Consider the following 25,967-nt stretch of genomic DNA (forward strand, 5'->3'; position numbering starts at 1 on the left):
AGAAATAAATGTTATCCATATGCTAAACATAAATAACACCTTCCTCCAAATCTGAAAGAGCTATTATCCCAATAAATGCTTGTACAAAATGACCAAGCCAAAGAAATTCCATTTTTAAAAATTAGGAGGCACAGTTTGAAGATCTCTGAATTTTTTGGGGGTGTGAAAATGAAAAAAGACCTTTAGAATGAAATAGGCAATTGATTTTCAGGCATTTGAGTTTAATGATGCTTTTGTTCCATCATCAACATTTCATGCTAATAATGGTAACAAAGATTAGTCAGTTGGTTGTTGAATCATCTCCTCTGTTTTACCACCTTTGTTTTTCCAGTTAACTCCTTGGCCTCAATGGGAATCATCTCTGCCTGTTTTCTCCCTAAATTGCAGGGATGGAGGTCAAATGTTATACACCCAGTTGTCCTATAATGCAAGGGTTGCATTCTTGTAAACCCCATGCAGTATCATGCTGTAGCCTACATGGGAGGTGATGCTAAGTGTGTATACACAGGCAATTTTTTCAAAAATGCTATTTTCCATCATCCAAACAGGTTGAGTTGTTGGATCTAACGTTCTCTAAATCCCCAACCCTCTTCTAGCCAAAGTGCACAGCTAATACCCCTGTTATGGCAGAACTTATTCTTTATTTTGGAATTTTGTTCTTGAACAAGGCTACTCCTGTTTTGACTGGGCGGCCAGGTTGACATTACCTCATCTATCATTTTGTAAAAGTCAAATAAGTTTTTCTTTGAACGGTACAACCTATGTTTGAGTTTTAGGAGTTTAAAATAAATTTACAATCTTTGTGAGAGAGATAGAAACTCCACTAAAGTCTCAAAATGGCCATTTTACCTTGGGTGGCTTTCACAGGTGCTTCTCGCGGCAACCTAGGGCGTACTAAGTCTGATCAGCTTCTTCTAAACTAGTACTCTCCTCCCCATTGCCCTTCCGACTTCCATGCAAATTCATCGTTTACATATCTGAAGGGCAAACAGTATGCCAAGTTTTCTGAGACAGGGCAGAAAGAGCTTCAATACATGAGCAGAAAAATCTCTTTCTGTTGCAGTAATGGCCACGGTGAGTGAATACCCTGGCTCCAACATATTTTTGAATTGATCAAGCATTTGGGATTTTCTCAACCTCAGAAGCTGTTTTCTGCAATGTGTTCTCCAAACCATGAATGTCATTTGTTAAATAAACCCTTTCAAAGTGGATTTACTCTTTCACAAAGCTCCTGTAGAGACAAGTTTTGTGCCTTTTCTGAACATTTGTTGGCATTATTGATGGACTGAGAAAGCTGTTACATTTTTCCCTGCAAACAATGGAGACTAAAGGAAAGCTAAACCTCTAAAATACTGACTGCTGCTGAAAACATTCCAAAGCCCATCAATAAGCCTAATTAATGGTATCCTATTTCAGCATTAATGAGACAAATCTTTGACATGGTCTCTAGCTACACAACAATGAAATATTGAAAGAAAAACAAAACAAAGTTTGCACAATGCTTGCCTCTTACTCAGCACTATTGACTAAAAGAAATTGCATGAATTTAAAAAATTGACTATTCTTTGTGTAGAATTAATTTCACTGTATATTTCATTTCTCTTGAATCCTTTAAAATAAAACCCTGTGTGTGCTATTCAATGGACCAAATTAGTAAATTCAAAAGTGTTCATCTTCAGTTACTGGGATGATTTTCTAATTACACAAATATTGAATGTATTCTTGTTTTCAAATGAGTGCAACCATGTTTTGTCATATTCTTTTCCACAACTGCGTAGGGCCCGGGTAAACACTGACTGGTGGGACTTGCACCAGTAACTCAACAGTATTTTCCCTTAATAGAGCAAAACATGGCAAATCTATCGATTTGGGGATAGCTTGAAAGGCCCTTCATGGTGCCAAGGATAAGGACTGAGAGCGGCTTCTTTCAAAATGTGTGGGTGGAAGTTGGATATTTGAATAATATTATCTCACAGCCAAATACCTCATCAAATACTACCCCAGCTTTAAGCGCATGGTATTGTGAGCGTTGAGCAAAGCAAGTTGGACTTGGGCCCTGCTTCCTGGAAGCTTAACAATATAAAATGAATGTCAACAATGTAGACATGCATGTCAAAAAGGACAAACAGACAGAGTGATAGCTGTACAAATCCTGAGAGGGAGCATGGGAAGATGGCAGAACTAAATACAAATCAGTGAAATCTAGACACATTCACAACACCGTATGTACTACCATTAGAATAAGTGGTTTTGGTATTGTGTAAATGTCAGTCATGGGTTGAAAAAGATAGCGGGATACTAAAACTCAGCCAAAATGTTCCTTGAATGAGAATGAGTTAGGCAGAGAGAGGTTGTTTGTTGAATGAGAATGAGTTAGGCAGAGATAGTTATCTTTAGAGTCAGTGTAGAGATGATTAGTGTCTGGACAAGAAAGCTTCTAAAGAGTGAAAAGAATGAGCAAATTGCTTCCCTGGACAACAGAACTAGTGTGGAGCATCATTTGTACTATCCTGCCAGTTTACTAATTCTTGCCCAGTTCTTTTCTTTGAATGAGCATGGTTTTTCCTTTCATTAAGGAGGTAACTAGTGATTTTTAGAAGTGTTAATGAAGTAACCACCAGATGCAGATCTCAACTGCTTGATAACAAACACACTGAGGGAAAGAACCTGGGGGCAGCAAATATGAGGGGGAAAACAAGACCAAGCCATCTGAATTTTCTCTGTCCAGCAAACGTTATATCATTCTTTGTAGGGATATGAATGTTTGTTTCAGCGATGTTGGCTTAAATCAGGCAGACCGATCTGTCATATGTCCCCGAGTTTTCCAATTGTCGGGTTATTAATAGCATTTGTTTATAGCATTTTATCAGCTCTGCGGGCCTAAGTAGGGTTCCTGAGACAACATGCAGTGTCAAACATGTTTTTGTGTTCCAAGTGTTTGGCCTTCAGCAGGGTTTCTCTCTATCCCTGTTGATTTTTCCGGTGTTAAATTATTTTTAGATAAACATAAAAGTAAAGCAAAAAAAAAGTCCTTTTTACCTGTTTGTTTTACTTTCTGTTTTATGGTACTTGTCAAGCTTTCACTGTGTCCAGCACTGTCCTAAGCGCTGGGATAGGTACAAGCCAGTTAGGTTGGATACAATCCCTGATCCACATGGGGTTCACAGTCTTAAGTAGGAGAGAGAACAGGCATTGAATCCCCATTTTACGGTTGAGGACTCTGAGGCACAGAGAAGTTAAGCAACTTACCCAAGGTCACACAGCAAGCACTTGGCAGGGCCAAGATTGGGTGCTAGGTCCTCTGACCCCCAGGCCCGTGGTCTTTCCACTAGACCATGCTGCTTCTTTGGGAGGTCTTGCTTATAGCCAGGTGGAGAGAGCATTTCATTCAGATATTCCTGAATGCCACTGTCCTGAGGTCCCAAAGGGCAAGTTAGGCTTCTGTTAAGAAACCTCAAGCCAAGCTTGACCTCAGTGAAAGAACGATGTTACTAAGTGGTTTTCCCAACTGATTCTTGCACATAGAAGTTCAGATTTTCGATTGAACCTCTTCGATCTTCTAACGTCTGTTACCGAAAATAACGGATGCGAAGCAAAGTGGCCTAGTGGAAAGACCGTGGTTCTGGGAGTCAGAGGTTTTTTGTTTTTTTATGGTATTTTGTTAAATGCTTACTATGTGCCGAGCACTCTACTGAGGACTAGGCTAGTTAGGCTTTGTCCAACCTGGTTATCTTCTGTGTCCCACGTGGGGCTTACAGTCTTAATTCCCATTTTACAGATGAGGTAACTGAGGCACGGGAGCTTTGACATGCCCAAGGTCATATCGCAAATACGTGGAGGAGCCGGAATTAGAACTGTGGTCATCTGACGTCCGGGCCCAATCTCTCTCCTCTAGGTCCATTTCACAGTCTAAAGTGGGAGGGAGAACAAGTATTGAACAAGTATTTCATATTTGAAGAGGCTGCTGCTACAGTGAAACATCTAACTTTCCTAAGTGTCGGAAGGTTCAGTGTGACCCAATCACCAATTCTGAAAAGGACCGATCAAGCACCTCCTTTCATTTCTCCCAGTCTCCACATGCTGCTTCTCTAGACCTGGGTTCTAATCCTGGCTCCACCACTTTCCAATTGTTTGACCTTGGGCAAGTCATTTAACTTCTCTGAGCTTCAGCTTCCTCATCTGTTAACTGTGGCTGAAAATACCTGTTCTCCCTCCTTCTTAGACTGTGAGCCCCATGTGGGACCGGGAGGGTTTCCAACCTGATTGCCTTATATCTACCTCAGTGACGGCAGAGGGCTGGTCTAGGAGCTGGGGGACCCGGCTTTGAGTCCAAACTGTGCTGCTAACCTGCTGTGTGACCCATGGGCCAGTCACTTAACTTCTCTATGTCTATTTCCTCAGCTGCAAAATAGGGATAATAATACCTGCCTTTCCTACCTACTTCACAGGCTGGATGTGAACACAAAAATGAGTTAATTTTTATGAGAGTGCTTTGGACTAAAAGCACAATAGAAAACCAAGGTGGTGGTGTGAGTGCCTGCATGGGAGTCGGAAGAACTGGGTTCTAGTCATGGCTCTCCACTTGTCTGCTGTGACACCTTGGACAAGTCACTTCACTTCTCTGAGCCTCAGTTCCCTCATCGACAAAATGGAGATTCAATACCCATTGTCCCTCCTAAGACTGTGAGCCTCACATGCGACTTGATTCTTTTGTAATTTACCCCAGTGCTTACGGTTCTTGGCACATAGTAAGTGTTTAACGAATGCTATGATTATTATAAGTTTTATTACTATTATTATTATGGATGCCAGCCTACTGGACTGAGGGGTAGAGGGTGGGGTTGGGGGCATTCTAGAACCTTGAATGATACAACGTTAAATCCTGCAGGGGTGATCACTGTGTTGATCATTTTAGACTCACCAATTCTGAATCACCACTATCCAAACACAACCCCTCAATCTGCCTTCTCTGGTCCTCTCACTCATATCCTCTCTGGAAAACGGTTCTCTTCCGTTGACAAGAGACATCCCGTTTCTAGACCGACTCCACCTAACCCAGGCCAACGTTCTCCAATTGGATTCCCTACCCAGCTGCTGTCCCTGCTCAATTCAACTCCCTCACCCGCCTTTCCCTCCGTCGGTTTTCCAAGGCTCCCATCTTCTTCCCATTGGCCCTGCCAGCAACTTCTTTGACAAAATCAAAACCATCGGAGAGGAAGAATTACTGCTCTGTGACTATTTCTTATGCACCCTAGAATTTAGCTCTAAGTTGTCACTCTTACTCTACGAATCACAGTTTCAGGATTTGGAAAAGGTCAGGAGTGGTATCAGAACACCGTCGATGAAGTGAGCTTTTAAAAATACCCCAGCCAAGGGAGTCCACAAGAGAAATGGAGTCGGCTGAGGCGCATCAGGCAGCCCTTTATGTTTTCATAAATATCGGTATCTGTAAACCTGTCGCCCCCACCATTGATTTTCTTCGCCCACAATTCTTATCACTCACTCTGCAAGGAGAAAGAGTCCCTGGAAAGGGGATTACTGTGTCCAGGAGGCAGTATATCCTTGTTGTAACAAGAGTTCAGTTCAACACGAGCTGGAGGTCACGTCCGGAATGCCAAATCTCTGAACTGTTTCCCTTCTCGCATTAGATTGAAGATGACCTTCCTAAGTGGCATCAGTCATTTTAATAGCCGGTTGGGGTGGGGGAGGAACCCCTCTTCTCAGACCTTGAGTGTTACAGGCCACTGGTACCACACTAAATCCTCCAAACACATGTATCTTAGTATTTGAGCTGAGAATAGCTTAAAGGGCCTGCTGCTGTTTTGTTGTCCAACCTGTCGTGGGCTGTCAGGATTTTAGAAACAGCAAAGGAAGTTCCTTAGTCACTGATCTGGTGATGAACAGAAAGGAAAGCGAGAGGTAGATCTCTGTGGATCAATACTCATCAGCTCTAAGTTTGGGCCCAATTAAGTATCAAGGAGCCAAAAAGACTCTTGTCAGCACAGTAAACTCTCGATGTCAGGGCACTGAACAGAGAGGTTGTTGACTACTGGGGCTTCCGCTCCCGGAATGCTTATCTTACTGACTGACCACCAAATACTATTCCCTTTGAACCCTAACATATGAAAAGCCTGCTGTCCACACTGTTTGGGTCCAAGGGCAGCTAACTCTAAGAGTTGTTGATGTCCAGTGACGCCTCGATCAAACTGAGGTCGATTTGGCGCGTGAGCATTTTGGGAAGTTTCTTTGTTTTGGCTTCTTTCTGCCTATAAATGTTGCCGTGATCTGCATCACCGGGTTAAATAATTCCTTCCGTTACCAGGAGAAGACCCAGCTCTGAAGGTGAAGAGTTAATGAAGTCCGTTGGTTGGCCTTTTGTGAGAGTTGAATGACACAGCTCCACTTGGAGAAGATGGAAAAGCGTTTTAGATTTTTTTTTTTTCTTCCCCTTCATTCGTGCTTATTCGTAGTCATCAGTGGTATTTATCGAGCGCCTACTATACCTCTGTACTAAGCTCTAGGGAGACTACAATACATTGTAATAGATGCCTTCTGTGGGAAGTTGGTTAAAAATGTCTGTTTGAATTTAATTCCTTTTGTTAATGCTACCTTATCTGTATACATTCAGCTATTGAAATACTATTGCCCTGCGTAATCATAGTAGTATTTACGGAGCGCCTCTGTGCCATGTACTGTATTAAATGCTGGGTTAGAGACAAGATAATCAGATTGGACACAGTCTCTGTCCCACGTGGGCATCACAGTCTTAAGTGGGAGGGAGAACAATATTGGAAGTATTGAGCAAATATTTCATATTTGAAGAGGTTGCTGCTACAGTGAAACTCCTAACTTCAGTGTCGGAAGATTGTGTGACCCATCACCAATTTTGAAATGAAAGGAGGTGCTTGATCGGTCCTTTTCAGAATTGGTGATGGGTCACGCTGAATCTGACCCATCACCAATTCCGAAAAGGACCGATCAAGCACCTCCTTTCATTTCTCCCACTCTCAATCAATCAATTATATGTGAGTGCTTTCTGTGTGCAAAGCCCTGTAGTGAGCCCTTGGAGGAGTACAGTAGAACAGATTTGGGAGACAGGTTCCCTGCCCCCAAGGACCAGTGTATAAGTCCAAGTCTAAGGGTGATGCAGAACGGGGAGGGAGCGGGGAAACCAGGGTCAAGACTGGGAAGGTCTCGTAGAGGAGACGTGACTCTCCCACTCCAGTCAAGCTCACATTCATTTAAGCAGGGGATTGGAGAGCCACTCTTTGAAACCCCATCTCCCGCTGCACCACTCCAAGTAGCAGAGCAGTTGTCAATACCGGCCTTGTCCGGGACAAAACGTGTTAACCCTTGCCAAGAGTGTGGATGAGCTAGTGAGCGTCTCCTAGAGGATCCTGGGAAAGCAGGAGTAGACTCACCAAACTCACCTTGGGCCTAGCCCCGGCACACAGTGAAGCGTGACCTTCTGTCCCTGGTTTTGATTCTGCTCATGCAAAAAGAGCTACCTGGTAGCAACTGCTTGTAGCTACCGTCAGAGGGGTGAAACTATTCTCTCTCCCTGCGTAAAGCACCAGAGAGATCCTAAACCATTCTCCAGAGCTGGTGGTAAATTAGTTGAAGCTTACCGTCTATAGTGGAATGTAGAGTTCCTATGATTTGTTAAGTAATTTATCTATATTCCAAGAGAGCTTAGTGCACATTTTACTCAAGCTCTCATCTCTCCATTGGCAGAGCATTCTAAAGTTGAGCTATTGGGTCACGTAAAAATTTCTCAGCTCACATATAACCTCCTCAACTTTTATCTCACTGAAAGAGTTTTTGAAAGAGTTTTAGCTTGCCTGGCTTATGAATAGTTGTGTACCCAGGGAATCTTTTGAAGGGGCTGTATATTTATAGAATTACTGTTCAGATCTTTTTAATCTCCAAATGAAAATGCAGCAAAACTAAAACTGTAACCTTTCTTCTAAATTGGACCCCTGGCTTCTCCAGAGTATTAGTTTCCATCATCCCTCCCTCAGAGTAGTGGGTCTCAATAGTTAGCCAGTTTGGGAGGCTGGTTAAATCATGGTGATTCTAGTTAAATTTTTAGTGATGGTGTGCCTATTGTGAGGCTCAGGAAATCTCCCCAGTGGAAGATGTTGCCACAGTAACAGATGAGCAGACCTGACTGATCCAGTGTCTAAATTGGACCCGTCTCTATTACTAAATTGAGAAAAAAGGATCAAGAGAGCAATTCTAAATTAGTGCATTCAGATGCAAGCAATGTATTTAACATGTGAAAATTACCTCTTTTTGTTTTTCCTCTCTTTAATGTGGCACCTTTCCTGTTTCACTGTGTAAGACAGAATTGAAATCAATAGGGCTATTTTTATCCAACTGCAATTCAAACAGCATTTTTCCATTCCAAACCATTTTTGTTTGGCACCAAAATAATTGACTGATGTCAACAGAGCTGGGGGATGGATTAGTGTTTATTAGTTAACTGCTGCTTCAGAGTCTTGCAGAGGAGTGAACACAATGTGGTGTTTTCATCTCTTCATAAAAAGAGTGGGTGGGTGATTTAATTTCCTAAGAATGTGGTATTAAAAAAATTAGCATTCAGAAGACTTTCTTCCAAATGTTACTACTTTAAGGTGCCAGACTTTGTTCTCATTTCAACTGTTTCCCTTTCTAATCCTCGGACAAAATGAATGAAATGAGTCCATGTTTCATGTCCCTGTGAAAGAAAACCGCAGTCTGAATCCTTTTGTTTGCTTCTGGATAAAGGTCCGAGAGAGTGGATCTGGAAACTAAATGATTAGGAATGGCTTGCTTATATATTGAAATATTGCCAATATTCTGAAAAAAAAAACTTAACTATGGAAGTGTCAGAAAACTTGGTGTTAGAGCTGAAGAAGTCAGACCTGGGAATACATATCTCACCCCAGGCACTGGTAAGTTGGAAGCTGAATGCACTTTGAGAGTAATTTGCTCCATCTTTTGGGAAGAAGAAGAATGTTGATTGCCCATACAACACCTTTGCCATTCTGTTGATTGGCACCTACTCTTTAGGGAGCAATTTACTTGTCCCGCTGAGGAGAAAAAAGTATGGTAACACACTGGCAGCTGCTAACAAGAACAAAGAGGCCCAGAAGGTAACAACGGAATCTATTTTGTGTGGTTATTTTGAAACTTTAAGTATCTCCCTTTCCCCCGGACCCAATAAAAATAGTAATTAATAAAATCCGTAAGAGCAGAAGCCGGGTGGGATTTAGTGGTGTTGTGGATCAGGGTCCCCTTGTCGGCAAAGGCTCTCAGAGTCCCATTCTCTCCCTTTCTCTATCCATGTGAAGTTACTCCTCATAGGAGTAAAACTAAGGATGCTGGGACCTCCCTGCCTCTTGGGGTCCCTGGATCTGCAGGGAGGAGGGTTGGAGAGAGATGGAGGCATTTCTTATCTGCTAAATACCAGATTACTCTAGGAGAGGAGAAAGAAGCTGGGCCTGGTATCAGCGGGGTCGCTTTGAACTGGAATTGGAGGGAAGGAGGACTCGCAATATCTCCTGTTCTCCAGCAGCTCCCTCACCAACCCCTTATGGGCTATAACCCTTAATCCAGTCATCTGGAACGGGCATTGCCGAATTCCTCCGGACACGTTAATATATTTACAGAAGTCTCCTCACCTTCCTTTCTGCTGTTTCCGTTCTCTCTTCCCTTCTATCCTTTCTTTTCAAAGATGGCACTCCTGATGGTAAAGTCCTCTCCATGCTGGCATGTGGTTGAAAATATGATGCATAATCGACACACCCTGCTGCACTGTTTGCACTCATGCATCGCTACTGGCTGTGTTTAGGAGGCTTGCTTCATTGCAGGGCCAGTCTCTGTTTTTGAACATCTGCTTTGGGAGTTTCAATCTCTGTGACGGTTTTGCCCAAATCAAGTAACCCCTGCCCCCACTCCCCTCAGTTGCTGGCAGCTTTCTGGGGAGCCAGGTTCAGGGCAATGTTTTCTAATCCCTTCCCTACTTTGGGATGAACGGTGAGTCCCTATAGAGGGCTGCTTGGAAACCAGGGCATTGCTGAGCCTGACTGCCTTATTAGCAGCAGAATGACCAGTAACAGCACCCAAGTGCCAGAGTACCATTTGCAGAAGAGGTGTTTCATTGGATTATGAATGGGCGTGGGTGACTCCCATCTCTTCTCCCTCCACCCAATTGAAAGGGTGGATTTGTGATCTGCTCCTGACCTGGATCCTTTGATTGGCTCCTGAAGGCAGGATCTGATTTGTTTGGAACATCTGCATTCTTGAGAATGCCCTCTCTCTAGCGTTTAGTAGGGTGCTCTGCGCACAGTAAGAATGCAATAAATATGCTTGATTGATTGAAGTGGCGGAACTGCAGTTAGAGCACAGGTGCATCTAATTCCCAGGCCTGTGCTGTATTTACTAGGCCACGCTGTTTTCTAATCCCAGCTTCTCCATTTGTCCGCTGTGTGATTTTAGGCAGATCACTTAACTAGTCTGTGCCTCAGTTACCTCATCCATAAAATGGGGATTGCAACTGGGAGCCCCATGAGGGATGTCGACTGGGTGTCCAACCTGATTAGTTTGTACCTACCTCCAGTGCTCAATACAGTGCCTGGCACATAGTTAAGTGCTTAACACATATCACTTTAAAAAGAATTGGGGATTCATTTAGGTTTTGGGCAGCCCACCGATTGACTGACCATAGACCCCGAAATACCGATTTGAAGGGTAGGGTAAAATCACGGGATATATCTGTGTGAGGCATATCCTGACAGCTGTCCTTGCCTTTATGAGGTTATTCTGTGAAGATGAGGTTCACTGTTTCTCAGTGAATGAAAAGGGCTATTAAATATTAATAAACTATATCTATGTCTTTATCCGCATGGTGAAGGCTGGCGTAATTGGTAGCCCCTTCTTGCTTCTGTCTCTTCCCTCCAATCACGAGTGTTACTCGATCATGAAAAGATGGGTAACGAGGCTTAGCACCAGGTAGAAAATTTCTCCTCCTTGCTAAGAATTGCTCTGACTTGGCTAAGAATTGTGGCTTTTCCATTCGCCCCAAATATTAACTGCTTCTTTTGATGATGAAATAGAATTTGGAAGTTTGAGGTGCTTCATTATTCTTGGAAATGTTCTCTAAGCAAATCAGGTTCCTTATCATTAGAAGAAAAAAATGACCAAATATTCATCAATTAGCAAAAAAGACTAAAGTCTCTTATGGTATATGGGTGGGTTCGCAAGTAGAATCCCTAGAATATTCACTTCTTCATGACTTTCACGCTTTACAGAGCAAGCCTCTTTGACTGGAAATTCCCAAAGTATTTAAAATCATCACTGGATTTCTCTTCTTTGCTTTTTCAAATGAAAAATGAAAGACTGAAACAAAATCGTACATCTCTTCTGAGAAAATAATGACACCGGCAGCTGGTTGTACGCTTAAAAAGGAAGGCAAAAGGTGCAGTCAAGTTGCCCAATAAGGGGGTTACCCAATGACATGCCTCTGAGAAGACTGATATTATTCATCATCTTTGAATGTTTGATTATTCATAGGTACTGCATTGCGGGGACTGTTCGAACAAAATCCCACTAAGTGTGAGAGAAATCGGATGTAATATATGGCTTGCCTGAGGAACGATGGGTTAGCGTCTATTCCTTGAGATCATTAAGCCTCATCTTCTCTCTGCTGTTCAGCCCCATGTTGTGCCCACACCACGGCATTTTCTTCCTGTTCCTTTTTATTTGAGCTATTTATGTGTTTTATTGATTAGGTGCCATAATAAAATATAGCGACACGGAGCCCTATGTGCTATATATTTTGTACAACAGCAATGCAGAATGTTATGGTTCTGCCCTCCTCTAGAAGGAACATCTTGCTAAGATATAAATAGATTTCTAATGACTGCCAGGCTCTGCACCTAGGAAATTTCCTAGTAGGTAGCTCATTACAGAGCTAACATCATTAATAAAATAGCTGAAATATTTCACAAGTGCAGGAATATCTTTTACATCAGTAGCTGCAAGGAAAATACCTACTGTATGCATAATTCAAGGCTCATTTTAAAGCTATAATTTATCATAATTATCTACATATTATAATGGCAAAACAGGTTTAATTGCTTTTGACTGGACTGGCATGATGATGAGAAGGAAAGTTAGCAGCAGATGGTCCTACTGTCAAAACTGCAGTCTCTTAGCCCAAAATAAAGTAACAGACTGAACATAGCATGTTTCTGGCTCCTCATTTTATCTCTTACAGATAAGAATGAATTAGCATTTCCTGGTGTTATAATTGTCTGGAGAGAAAGAGAAATAGCCTTATTATTTTCAGAGAGACCAAAATAGCTGCAAAAACTCAACTTTAGTAGATTAAGATTGCCTGTCATTTTTTTTGCGCTAACAGAAATATTTGCTTTTGCTATGATTTAGAGAGCTTTAAAATATTTCCATTTTTCTTCTACAATATTTAATTGCTGCAGAGTAACATTTTTAGATCACATCTATTTTAGGATTTGCATCCTTGTTCGTACCAAGTCGCGGGCTCCTACGAAGACCTCGGCTCTTTCTAAACAATGATACAGAACAATTCTTTAATATATATTACCTGCCTGGGAACAAATAATTCATCAAACAGTCCAAAGATATGTAATTCACTTATTTCACTGTCTTTGAAGTACATTCAGCATTGTGGTTTCAACTGGAATGTGGCCTGAAGGATTCATGTCTCATATTACACACAACATGGTGGATGGAAGTGATGCTGGGTGGTTTTTTTTGTTTTTTTTTAAAAAGCACAACTTGCCCATTCCTTTCGGTGCCTCAGAGAATCAAAGAATTTCAGAGTAAATTCATAAGAATTTAAAGTACTGAATATAAAAAAAAAAGCCTCACATTCTCATTTTCAAGGTTTGGCTATAGCTGGAGAGAAACAAGGTAAACAGGTGGTAGATTTCACTGCTGGATGGTCAATGAAAGTAAATTAACTGCTTCAGCTGATAGAAGAGAAATGCCAGCCAGAGTAACTTAAGTGAAGGTGACACACTAGCTGCAAAGTAATGTGAATTCGAGAGTGCAGTTTAACCCCAAAGTAAAGCAAAAAAAAAAAAAAAAAAAAGGAGCAATCTGCCAGACTAAAATAATGTGCGACAGAGAAATTATTAGGAAATGGAACTGGTTATAGAGATACAGATTTATTATTTGGTTGCTGTCATGATAAATTTGCCTCATCTATGCCCCTGCACGTTACGATATTCGTGTCTAAGGGGGAGTATAATGCTACGAAAGGCTTTGCACGATTGAAAATTAATCCTAAAAACAGAAATCACAGGATAAATCAGCTTTTGAATGAAGATATGTATTTGTGCATGTGACACTGAGCAATGTCGGTGACCAGATTTTTATAATGATCACCACTTCCACCCCTAAGGAATATTTGGTACCCAGAGCGATTTTAGAATGATTGTCTACTCAAGTATCTTGTTCAAGGACTGTTTCTTTGGCTGGAATGAAAAGGACCTGTCCAGTGAAATTCTGTAGTAGTTTAAGGGGATCAGAAGCTATATGGCTAAAAAATGTCATTACATTGAGATTATTGTATCAATGATAGGTTCTTAGTTACATAATCATTCAAGCCTACAGCACAGCTCATTGACATTTGTCTTGTTTGGTAGGCTAATCAACTTTGCACAAGCTGTGTACAACCCCAAATGTAACAAATTGCTTTTTAATCATCATTTGACATTCCCAAATTTACTCTGGTTAACACATGGAAGCAGGCAGAGGATGCCTTAAGACTATATTAAAGTAAGATCACGGTGGTCAGGGAATGTGTCTACCAACTCTGTTATATTGTACTCTTCCAAGCACTTAGTACAGTGCTCTGCACCCAGTAAATGCTCAGTAGATACAACTGATTGATTTAGAGTGTGACCAAATCTCCCCTCCCACAGAGGTGCTTGTGTAAATGTGAGATGATGTTTATGGACAGAAAGTGTAAAGGAAGGCAGGAATGTTTTGCTTTTTTTTTTTTTTTCTGTTTCTCCTTACTCGGGGCTAGATTGGCTTTGAAACTGTTGGTGGAAAATCTGCTAAGAATTAAGAGTGGGGTGCAGGAATTTGTACTGAGAGGGAAGTTTGATAAGCTGAAACTCCTGTCTGAGTGGTTATCTAGTTTTCTTCTGGTTTGTTCCTTTCCCGTCCAGTAACGATTCCCACTGAACATCTTTGCCTCAGATATTTTTATTTAATCTCCAGCCTTCCTCCATTTTAGTTTCAGCCAAAGAAGTGGCACCCACCTTCGCAGAGACCCTGGAAAGGAATGCGGAGACTCTGGAGCCAGGAAGGGGATCAGGAATCCCCTTGGAGAAATAATCTGGATTTGGGTGGGCGTGAAAAGACTTCTGCAAAATGGAGCATATGATATGCACCAGCAAAACACCTGCACTTGGAGGGCTGTGGGCCTCCACCTTTACCCTGCTGCTTTCCTATCTGATACTCACTGGCTTTCTACAGGCTCAGAGCCAGCGAGGGGAGTGGCAGGAAGTTAAGGAACTTTTCGGAGGTTCCTGGAGCCGGATTCACACATACCATCTCTAACAGGCCTCGTTTTCCTGGGGTTGTCCCAGTGTTTGGTGAGCCGACTGGACGGTTTAACTTCCGTATGGCTGTGCCGTCCTCGGCCTGTGTGCTTTTCCATCTTTCTCAGGGAGCTCTTCTCTAGAAGACGGGTTTGGAGTGGAGGCCGGGCCAAGTAGCACACGTGTACCATGTTCTGTAGGTGAGGTCTTTTCTTTCCCACACCCATGTCCCTGCGTTAGGCACACTGTGAGTTGAGAGAAAGCTCAGTGTGACCAGCTGCTCAACAGAGTGGTTGTTTGGCTCATGGGTGAGAGGTTAACCTTTCTTCCAGGCCCAGGGCAACGAAGGAAAGAGGCTCTTCTCTTCTCACACTTGGCTTCCTTGTTTGCAGAGGAGAATGTCATGGAATATAAGATAGAAATGTTGTACATTATTATGTCTAGGAGGCATGCTGTATGTCCTCTAGTGTATGTGTAATTGTGCCTGGCAGGCATTGTGAGAGAACTCACAGTTTCTTTGGTATTCTTCCATTCACAGTGGCACAATAACCTAGTTCTCCACTGGTCTGTTTTTCTTTAGACCACTGTGTCTTGCGTCCACCTTGGACCATTCCAATGAACTGGCGTGCGCTAAACGCCATTCTTTGCGATCTTTTGTTTTCCTCTTCTCAACAGTTTTGGCCAATCTGGAGTTAAGGCTGCCTTAAGGTACCCTACTAGGTTAGTGCCGTCGGTCTCTGGGAGATGAATCTACAGCTTTACTTTTAATACTAAATCCCCATCTTTAGCTTCTGAAATGGGCACATGCAGATCTCTTATGCTAAAGAGTGACAGAAGCCCTCTTCCTGTTTTCTGGCCCCTTTATAAAGCCTCAGGGTTTTGCAAGTCTGCTGTAAAATGCTACTGGTCTCCAGGTGGTCATCTCTTTCTGGGGGGTGGATTCATTCATTGAGTCATCTTTATTGAACACTTACTGTGTGCAGAGCACTGTACTGAGCACTTGGGAGAGTACAATATAGCAAACAGTCATAATCCCTGCCCCCAACGAGTTTACTGTCTAGAGGGGGAGACAAACATTAATTTACACAAATCAATTACAGATATGTGCAAAAGTGCTGTGGGGCAGGGAGGGGGGAAGAATAAAGGGAGCAAGTCAAGGCAACGCAGAAAGGAGTAGGAGATCCTGGCTGGCTTTTTCCCACTGTCTTCCTCCCAGTTGACTGAACTGATCACTGTGGCAGTTTTGACTGGGAAGCTTAGAAAGGCTTTCATCGCTGGGAGACATAGACTCACACTTGTGGAGCTGAAAATGGCAGTTACTTTTCCAAATATCCACTCATTTAATGTGCCCGATGACAGCAGGAACAAAGATTTAAAGATCAGTGATAAATGTCATGATACTTGTTGAACAATTTAAGTAGGGGTGTAGGTGTGAATGGGGTCATATAGACCAAGATTTAAAGTTTTGCAACCGGACAGTGTACGACAGGAAAAAGATCATTAATAGCCTGTTATGCACGACTGTCCATTTGAATGATAATTTCACCTCGGGGCAATGTTGGAAGAACTGTTTTCAAATCATAAATTTCAAAACACTTACTGGAGTGTATTGAAATTGGATTTTGAATTGGCCTGTGTTGTGGCTATGAATTATTATGGTGGCTTATTAAAATGCCTTTTTTAGCGTGTGTTTGGAAAGTAAATTTTCAAAATCAGTGGGAGTTTAGCATTCAGGGGCTTGGAATTTGTGAACACCAGGTGCTCATTATCTAGAAATAGGACCACGTCATAAATGCAATTGAGCTCCATGAGCACACAATCCTAATTTGGCCACAAAGGAACTTGGGACTTCCTCCGTGTCTTCTTGGGCATTTGCCGTAAAAATGAACGATGGAAAGCGGATCCTGGATGGCTTAAAACAATGGAAAGCAGCTTTATATTTTCAGGAAATGGTTAAAAACAAATGAGGGCAATATTATATCGGAACAGTTCTGAAGCTCTTGGAGGTTTACAGGCCGTTACCATGGCGCTCTCTGTGGAGACCTACCAGAACTGAGTTTGGCACTGCAGGCCAAGCAAAATGGGGTCTAACTTTTTGTTTTCTACAGGAACAGTCAGACTCCAAAGGTCTGGGTTGACAGGTAATGAGATTTCATTCACATGAAGAAAGAGGAAATATCCATATTCATTGCTTAATCAAATAAAATTCTTTTAGAGGATTCTGGGAATTCTCCACAGTTGCTTCCCCAGCTTCCCTTTGATAGCTGTAAACAAATTACCCTACGAATAACTTCTTAATCAGGGAAGAGAAGAGCGGTTCTCTACTTGATCTCTCCCTTTGGGTGGTCCCAGTCAGAGAGCAGCAGTCTTCTTCCTGATGGCTTGGCTTCTGAAAAGCTATATAGCATTATGCTGACAGCTGTAGACCTCTTTTTGTTAGGGATAACAAACACCCTGTGCTGATGGCGGCATTGAGCCCAGCTTGCAGTATGCCCAATTAGAGAAGCTAAAATCTCATTTGTTTCACCATGGGAGCCCCCTGAAAGCACACCGTTTTGGCCTCATTACAGTATTTTTAACTTTACAAAAACAATTTCATTATGGAAATTAAAAAAAAAACTCATTTGGCCTTAGCATGTATGCTAAAGTTAATAAATTCCAGAAGAATTTCAACTACCCCAGCATGTAATTTTCTCTTCACTTAATCACAACCAATAGCTGCTTTTTTTTTTTTAAAAAAAAAAAAAAAGGCGCTACGACTCCCAAGGTAATGATCATTTTCATTTGCTTTTTGCCACTCTTTGATCAAAAAGCAAACACACCTGTGAGAAAAATGATCTTCCACTGGGTCAGAATGGAGGAAATTCATTAAAGCAGGCCTCTTGGTGCTGCTCTCTTTTACAAGAGCCTACATGCTAGATTTAGTTTCCTAGTACGTAACTGTGACTCAAGGAAACTCAGACAATGGTCCCCGCTGTTCGAATGTTCTTTGAAAAAAGGTCGAGAAAAGGCATTTATGTAAAATACTATATTCATCCAGTACCAATGAGGCCAATTTGCTTTTGGAAACTTCGAATGAGGTGGTAAATCTGCCCAGGTCATTATTGTTGCCAAGGTGGCAGGTTGGCAAAAAACGCAACTCTTCGGAAATCAGGTGGCTGGCAAATGAAGATACGCCTCACACTGTGCCAGATTTATTTCTGTTTTTCCTTTTCCCCGGTCCTTATTTTCAAACCTCTAAACTCTTCTTAATATCGATTCTGAGGTAGGCTTGACATGACTTGAGTCTGAAATTTCAGAAACGTCTAACGGAAACATCCTTCGCCAGTGAGCCCGCTTGCCTCAGTTGGGATTATTTTAGCAGAGAAATCCACTGTGAGCAATTTTTTTGAAAATTTGGGGGAGGATTAGCGTATGAAACCTTTTCACCTCTGAATGCCCACAACGCTGCCTTCATTTTGGCTCAGGCCTTATAAGTGATGTTAGTATTCGGTTACCCAATGCAATACATATACTTAGGGCACTGTGTTTTTTTTTAAATAGTATTTAAGGGCTTAACAATGTGCCAGGCACTGTACCGAGCGCTGGAGCAGTTACAAGCTAATCTGGTTGGACATAATCCCTGTCCTACGTAGAGATCACAGTCTTAGTCCCCATTTTTCAGATGAGGTAAGTGAGCAAAGTGAAGTGGCTCGCCCAAGGTCACACAGCACACAAGTAGCGGAACCAGGTTTCGAACCCAGGTCTTTTTGACTCCCGGGCCTGCACTCAATCCACTAAGCCATGCAGCTTCTCCAGTGCTTCTCATCGTTTGTACTGGGAGAGGTATCTGGAGGCCTAAGAATGAGCTCTCCTTCCACGGCTGGTTGTGTTTTCCCAGCTCCATTCTAGGAGCGGAGATGAGGTGGGGGCGGGTTTTGATGAGTGGAAGCTCCCGCCATTTCCAGCCACGGCTCTCACGTGCCTTCTCCAGGATCCAGTTGCAGTGTATGTTGGCGATATCAGTCATTAACAAGGCAGCTTGTTGTGGACTCAACCACATCAACCCTTCGCAGCACTTTGTACTATCAATTTAACATACTCTACTCGTTGAGCGTTTACTTTTCCACATATGCAGTGGAAGCGCTCAATAAATACCACTGATGATGATGATGATAAACAGAATCTCTAAAACAAATCCATCTTTCCAGTTGCCTCCTCTTCCTCCTAGTTGTGTCTGTTTCCCCAGTTAGAATATGAGCTTCTTAAGGGCATGTATCATGTCTTCCCTCCTCTGCCCTTCCAATACGATTTAGCAAATGCTACTGATTAGTCATTCAGCAGCACATTAATCTGATTGGAAGAAATCAAAAAGTGGAAGTTTTCAACTCCATGCACTGTATTAAGTACTTAGGAAAGAACAACAGAAATCTAAGACACAATAATAATAATAATAATAATGTTGGTATTTGTTAAGCACCTACTAAGTGCAGAGCACTGTTCTAAGCGCTGAGGTATATACAGGGTAATCAGGTTGTCCCACGTGCGGCTCACAGTCTTAATTCTCATTTTACAGATGAGGCAACTGAGGCACAGAGAAGTGAAGTGACTCGCCTACAATCACACAGCTGACAAGCGGCAGAGCCGGAATTAGAACCCATGACCTCTGACTCCCAAGCCTGGGCTCTTTCCACTGAGCCACGCTGCTCCCTTCCACAAGGAGCTTACAGTCTAATGGAAGACATGGCAAGATTTTGTTCAGTTAGTAGAATCGGAAATGGACAGGAGTGATAGAATGGTGAAAGAATGCACAGAACCAAGAAAAAACATACATGTTCTTTTTTAATGGTATTTCTCAAGTGCCAGGCACTGTACTAAGCCCTGGGGTAGATATAAGCCTAGTCAGTTCAGACCTAGCCCGTGGGACTCACAGTCTTAATCCTTATTTTTCAGATGAGGTAACTTGAAGTGAAGTTAAGTGACTTGCCCAAGGTCACACAGCGGACAAGTGGTGAAGCCAGGATTAGAACCAGGTCCTTGTTCTTTGGTCAAGAAGTAATCAGTCAGGATGTAGCCAACTCCACTGAAAAAAGATCTGTTGCTTTGGTTCCTGGATACACCACCTCAAGGCACAGACATTAGGCCGAGCCAACCCCGAGCAATCCTTAGCTACCCCCCAGAACATAATAATAATAATGATGACATTTATTAAGTGCTTACTATGTGCAGAGCACTGTTCTAAGCACTGGGGTAGATAGAGGGTAATCAGGTTGTCCCACGTGGGGCTCACGGTCTTAATCCCCATTTTACAGATGGGGTAACTAAGGTACAGAGAAGTTAAGTGACTTGCCCAAAGTCACACAGCTGACATGACTGAGTTGGGATTTGAACCCATGACCTCTGACTCCCAAGCCCGGTCTCTTTCCACTGAGGTATTTGTTAAGCACTTACTATGTACCAGGTACTCTGAACGCTGAGGTAAATACAAGATAATCGGGTTGAACATAGTCCCTGTCCTAAGTAGGGTGCTCAGCCTTAATCCCCATTTTACGGATGAGGCAACTGAAGCACAGAGGAGTCAAGTAATTTGGCCAAGGTCATGTAGCAGACGAGTAGAAGAGGGAAGATTAGAACCCACATCCTTCTGACTCTCAGGCCTGTGCCCTACCCACTAGGCCATCTTCTTCTGTATCACATATCTTCAGGATATGTGGTCCTGAAATGGGTAGCAAGGCGAAAGGCTATTTCCGTTTAATGCTTTTGTCCAAATAAAGAATAGGTCTTTTTTTGTTATTGTTGCTATTCCTGACAATGGAAAGAGCCGGACTGAGGACATAGTAATAAGTACAGGGAATTCCTGAGCCTCAGAATGTGTGTACCAAATCTATTGTAGTGTACTCTGATTACAGTAAGTGCTCGATAAATGCGATTTGATTCATTATTTTAGTCATCGAACTAGAGTTCAAATCTCTGGACTCATCCTGTCTGACCTGTATTCTGATTGAGGGCCTTTGTCTCACACTTCAGACACTTGCTTTATGGTTTTAATGTGACCTTGGTGTTCCCTTGGAAATAATAATTGACATTTGACTTTTCAAAATGATGGAATTAATAGGTATATTTACTTTTGCAAAGCTATCTCTCCAATTCAGCCAGTGCCAGAATTAGTGTCTATGGATTGTTCAGTCAACAGACAGTCAACATCAAATATTTATTGAGCTTCCAGTGGTACATAGGAATGGTATAAAGGCTAGGTGTACCTATTAAAGAACAGATGTGGCCCTTGCCCTCGGGGAATATATAGACTAACATCAATAATTAATATTAATATACACAAACCACCTTCAATACCTGGGCATGAGGGCACATTAGAGGACAAATCTGATAACAAGCTCATTATAACACGTCGTTCTTTCATGTTGGGCTCACATATAGGTATTTGTGTGTATGTGTGTGTGTGTAACCATCCTGGGAGCAAAAGACAAGTTAATCCTCTTACCTTCTTTCATACTCTCCTTTTAATCCCAAGATACTCCTCCCTCCCCCCAACACACACACATACACAAGTTGGTACACATATTCTGTTGCTCACGAAGTCTCTGCTTATTATGACCTCCTCAGCCCTGCTTTTTGCTGTCCTCTATTTTTCCCTCCAATTCCACCCGATTAATAATCGAGGTATTTGCTAATTGCCTCTGTGCCAAGAGCTGTACTAAGTGCTGGGGTAGATTTGAGGTAATCGGGTCAGACACAGTCCCTGTCCCACTTGGGGTTCAGAGTCTAGGTAGAAGGGAGAGCAAGGAGTGAATTCACCATTTTACAGATGATGAAACTTGAGACATGGAGAAGTTTCTAGTTCAAATTATTCCCAAAGTACCCTTCATTTATTAAGTAATTGTGTGAACTGTCCAGCCCCTGAAGGAGACTCTTGGCTGGGTAAAGACTTGAATTTTAGGAACCGGACATTTTCCTCCATTGAACAATACCATAAATCCATCTCTCTGATGCATTGAAACCCTGCTGTTAGTTTTCATTTTATTTTATTGTGTGTGTGTGTGTGTGTGTGTGTGCATTTTCTATCCTTGCCTCCTAACTATAAGTAATTAATTCAATAGACTTGGGCTTCAATTACATTCACAGGCTTTCCCCTTTGAGCGGATAAGGGAACTCATCTAGGAGAGCCAGGCTGTTGGTAGCCAAATAGACTTGACTGTTTCTTCATGTGAAAATAGTTCCCTCTCTTCAGTAAACATCCACAATTCCTATAAAACTTGAGACACATCTCCTGAGAAATCCAGTCATCACTTCTGAAAGTTAATGAGGAATCTGAGGCTTTGAAGAAGGTTTTAGTAACAACTGAATCAGGGAATTTGAATCCTACTCCTATGCATGGGATGATTTGCTAAATCTGAGCCCGTCCCCTATAGGAGCAAGGAAATTAGGAATCCAGTAAAGTGCTCACCATCTCTCTCTCAGCCTGGAAGCAATAGATTGCTCAGATAAAAATGCATATCCTTTTAAGACTTTATCTTAAACTGGTCGTGGACTAGACCAACATTTTATGAAAAGGCAAATGTTTTGAGCAAACTAATGGAAAACACTTGAATTTCTGAGTGACATTTTTGTGCTGAAATGACTTAACACTGTAGATTCTATAAGTTAATGTGTCTTTCCAGGGGCTGATTTGAGGAGAAAAGTCTGAGGGCAAAAATCCTACCCTAATCCCCAATCCTAAATAGCTGCCTTGATGTGCATTGTTCCCCTGAAAGCACAATTTCAGGCCTGTTAAATTTAGTGAAAAGAGAAGAGATTTTTCTCCCCTATTTGGGTTTCAGATAAAACTATAGAACTTTGGAGTCTTGAATTCATCTTGAATTTCTTTTCATTATATCCTCGGGTTTTCTTATCATCCTGTGGACTATACATCACTTACATGGTTTCAAAAGATAATGTCAATACTATTGGTTACCAAATAAGTGATAACTTTGAGGTTCCTGTCCTCTGGATCAAAATGCTAACCAACCTTTGTCTCGGCCACAAATCCCATCAAAGAGTTTACATCTATACTGAAATTCCTTTTAAATGCAAATAAACAAGTTCAGCTGGAGATACAAACACAATATGGATCGTTAACTGCAGTCTGCAGATTCTCTTCCAATCGTTAACTACTGCTTGCAGAGTCTTGACAAAAAAGTAGAGCGTTTCACTTTAATGAGCCTTTCCTTTATATACATCAAAGACAGAGTAGCCCTGCACAGCTGGTCAGTTTGAGAATTGGAAAATGACTTCATCTGATTCAAATATCAGGCCTGCTGGTCAGGTATAGAGGCAGATCAAGCATTGTGGCCTAAGGAATGAGCACAGGCCTGGAAGTCCAAAGACCTGGGTTCTCTTCCAGCCCCTTGTTTGCTGTGTGACCTTGGGCAAGGCACTTCACTTTTCTGGGCCTCAGTTACCTCATCTGTAAAATAGGGACTAAACTGCCCTCCATCTGACTTAAAATAATAATAATAATTGTGCTTCTTGTTAAGTGCTTACTTTGTGCCATCTGCTGGGGTGGATACAAACAAATTGGGTTGGACACGGTCCCTGTCCCACATGGGGTTTACAATCTCAATCCCCATTTTACAGATGAGGTAACAGGCACAGAGAAGTGAAGAGACTTGCCCAAGGTGGAGGAGCTGGGATTAGAACACATGACCTTCTGATGCCCAGACCTGTGTTCCATCCACTACTCCATGCTGCTTCTCAAACTTTGAGTCCCATGTGGGATGGAAAATCTCTCCAAGCTGATTGATTTGAATCCACTCCAGCACTTAGAACAGACACATAGTGTTTAACAAATACAGTTATTATTATTATTATTGTAGGGATTTCTGGGGCTTTTTGCTTGGTATTTAAGTAACCACACCCTATATCTCTATGCTTCCTAAGTAAAACAACAAATGAATGGTAGAAACCCATAAATGCAGCAACATTTAAACCTAGCCCTTTATGAAGAGGAGTCTGAGAGGTCAAATGAACATGTCTGGACTTACAGATCAGTAGTGGAAGGGCCTTCTACAATTTCTTCACACACATGCGAATAAATGGCCTCCAGTTCTGGCAACATTGCTTAAGATGTTTCACCCAATTTTTGCAGAGCCCATATGCTCTCTGGTAGGGCTGCATGTGTGTCTACTCCAGGGCCCAGCTGTCAGTTTATAGCAGCTCCTGGAAGACTGAGAGATTTTTCTTGCTATTCATTCCGTTGGTCAATCAGTTACGAGTATTTAGTGAATGGTCCTGATGGACAGAGCACTGGACTTGCATTTGGGAGAGTACAGTAGAGTAAGTAGACGTATTCCTGCCTTCAGGGTGTATACAGTCTAATGGGAAAAGCTCACAGTCTGACCACATTCTGAGCAAGGGGACCAAAAACCACCACCATTGACCTGATTTAATCGGTCAGACCGGGCTTTCCATGGGTGACAGGGACTGTCTCTGATCTTTTTACATTGTGTTTACCCCCGTGCTTAGTACAGAGTTTAGCGCATAGTAAACACTTAAATATCACAATAATAAGCAGTATGCTGGGGAGAGGACGGTACAGCAAGGAAATGCCATACCCGTTTTCCTCGTGACTTCTTCTCAACAGAGCTGAATAAAGTAGTTCAAAAGAAGCTAGACCCCTGATCTCTCCTCCTTTGCAGTTGAGAAATGGAAATGGATTGCCAATTCACCTAAAGGAATTATGCCCAGTTTATTCTAAGGCGTCTCCTTAGAATAGGGGTCTCCTACAGAGATCAGCTCGCTTCTCTCCGACTACGGTTCAGTCCACACACTCCGCTCCCATCTGGCAGACCACTCCTCTTCTCATCTTCCTAGCCCTACTGCATTACATCTTCTCCAGGAAGTCTTACCCATTATATACTTAGGCATGAACTCTGCACTCCTGTATATATCTTTATACTTGGTTGCTTCACCTCCCTCAAATTTTAATATCTTTCTCCCTCTCTAGACTGTAAGCTCCTTCTGCTCAGGGAACGTGTCTACCAGTTTGTTAAATTGTACTCTCTTAAGCTCTCAGTACGCTGCTCTGCACAGAGTGGGCAATGAATAAATAATATTGATTAGTTGATCCCTACTGGAGATATGGAATTGAGAGCTACCGATGCATTCTGCTTTCAGACACAGTGACAGACAGACAAGTGGAAAGCCAGGACAGGAAGAGCAGGAAGGCTTTAGCACAGCGGCCAACGGAATGGGGTCGTTTCAGAGCAGGATGAAGTCCCAGACTCTGCGGAGATGACTGAGATCTGGAGTTGCCACAGAGGTATTTTTCAACTACCTGAGCACTTTCTGCAGCACTAATTTGCATTATACTGAATATCAATTAAAGGGATGAATCACTGTGCGGTCCTGGAGAGTAGGCAATTCACCAGGAACAAAACGATCCTGTTGAATCTAAATTTGTCTGGCCACCTGGATAAAAGACACTAAGATACCTAAATGGCTTGACTATTCAGGCAGTCTGAAGACTTATAACATAATTATGGAGCCTTAAAATGTTGTTACTACCAATTTTCTCATAAGATTGGTTCTTGAATAATAATGATGATTGTGGTCCTTGTTAAGCACTTACTAGGTTCTGAGCATGGGGGTAGAATTCAGATTATCAGGTTGGGCACAGTCTCTGTCTCTCCCTCTAGACTGTATGCTTGTTGTGGGCAGGGACTATGTCCCTTTACTGTTAAATTGTACTCCCCCAAGTGCTTAGTACATTGCTCTGCACACAGTAAATGCTCAATAAATCCACTTGACTGACTGACATGGGGCTCACAGTGTAACTAAGAGGGGGAACAGGTATTGAATCCCCATTTTACAGATAAGGGAACGGAGGCACAGAAAAGTTAGGTGACTTGCCCGAGGTCATACAGCAGACAGGTGGCCGAGCAGGAGTAGAACCCAGGTCCTCTGATTCCCAGTATGAAAGTACTTAATGGAGAACCTACCTTTGTTTTAAGGTCATGCTCTTTCCTTTAAGGTCATGCCGCTTCCCAGTGTGTATGGAAAGTAAGGATGGATACCCTATTTTTACCCAAATTAACAGAATTGCATACACAATCCATTATAAGTATGTTAACATTTATATTGAATTAGAGAGAGTGCAAAATAGAGTAGCCAAATTCCACTTTATTAGAAGTAAAATAGAGATGCCAATTCCCCTACCTGTAACACGTCAATGTCCCTCTTCTCCTCTAGACTACAAGCTCCTTGGAAGCATGGATTAAATTCACCATCTCCAGCGTTCCGTATTCTCCCAAGTGTTTAGTACAGTGCGTTGAGCAGAGTAAATGCTCAGTAAAGACCACTGATTGATACCCAACCACCTAGTACAGTGCTTGGCACAAAGTAAACCCGCAATGA

This window comes from Ornithorhynchus anatinus, chromosome 14 (genome assembly GCF_004115215.2).
Source record: "Ornithorhynchus anatinus isolate Pmale09 chromosome 14, mOrnAna1.pri.v4, whole genome shotgun sequence".
Classification (NCBI taxonomy): domain Eukaryota; kingdom Metazoa; phylum Chordata; class Mammalia; order Monotremata; family Ornithorhynchidae; genus Ornithorhynchus; species Ornithorhynchus anatinus.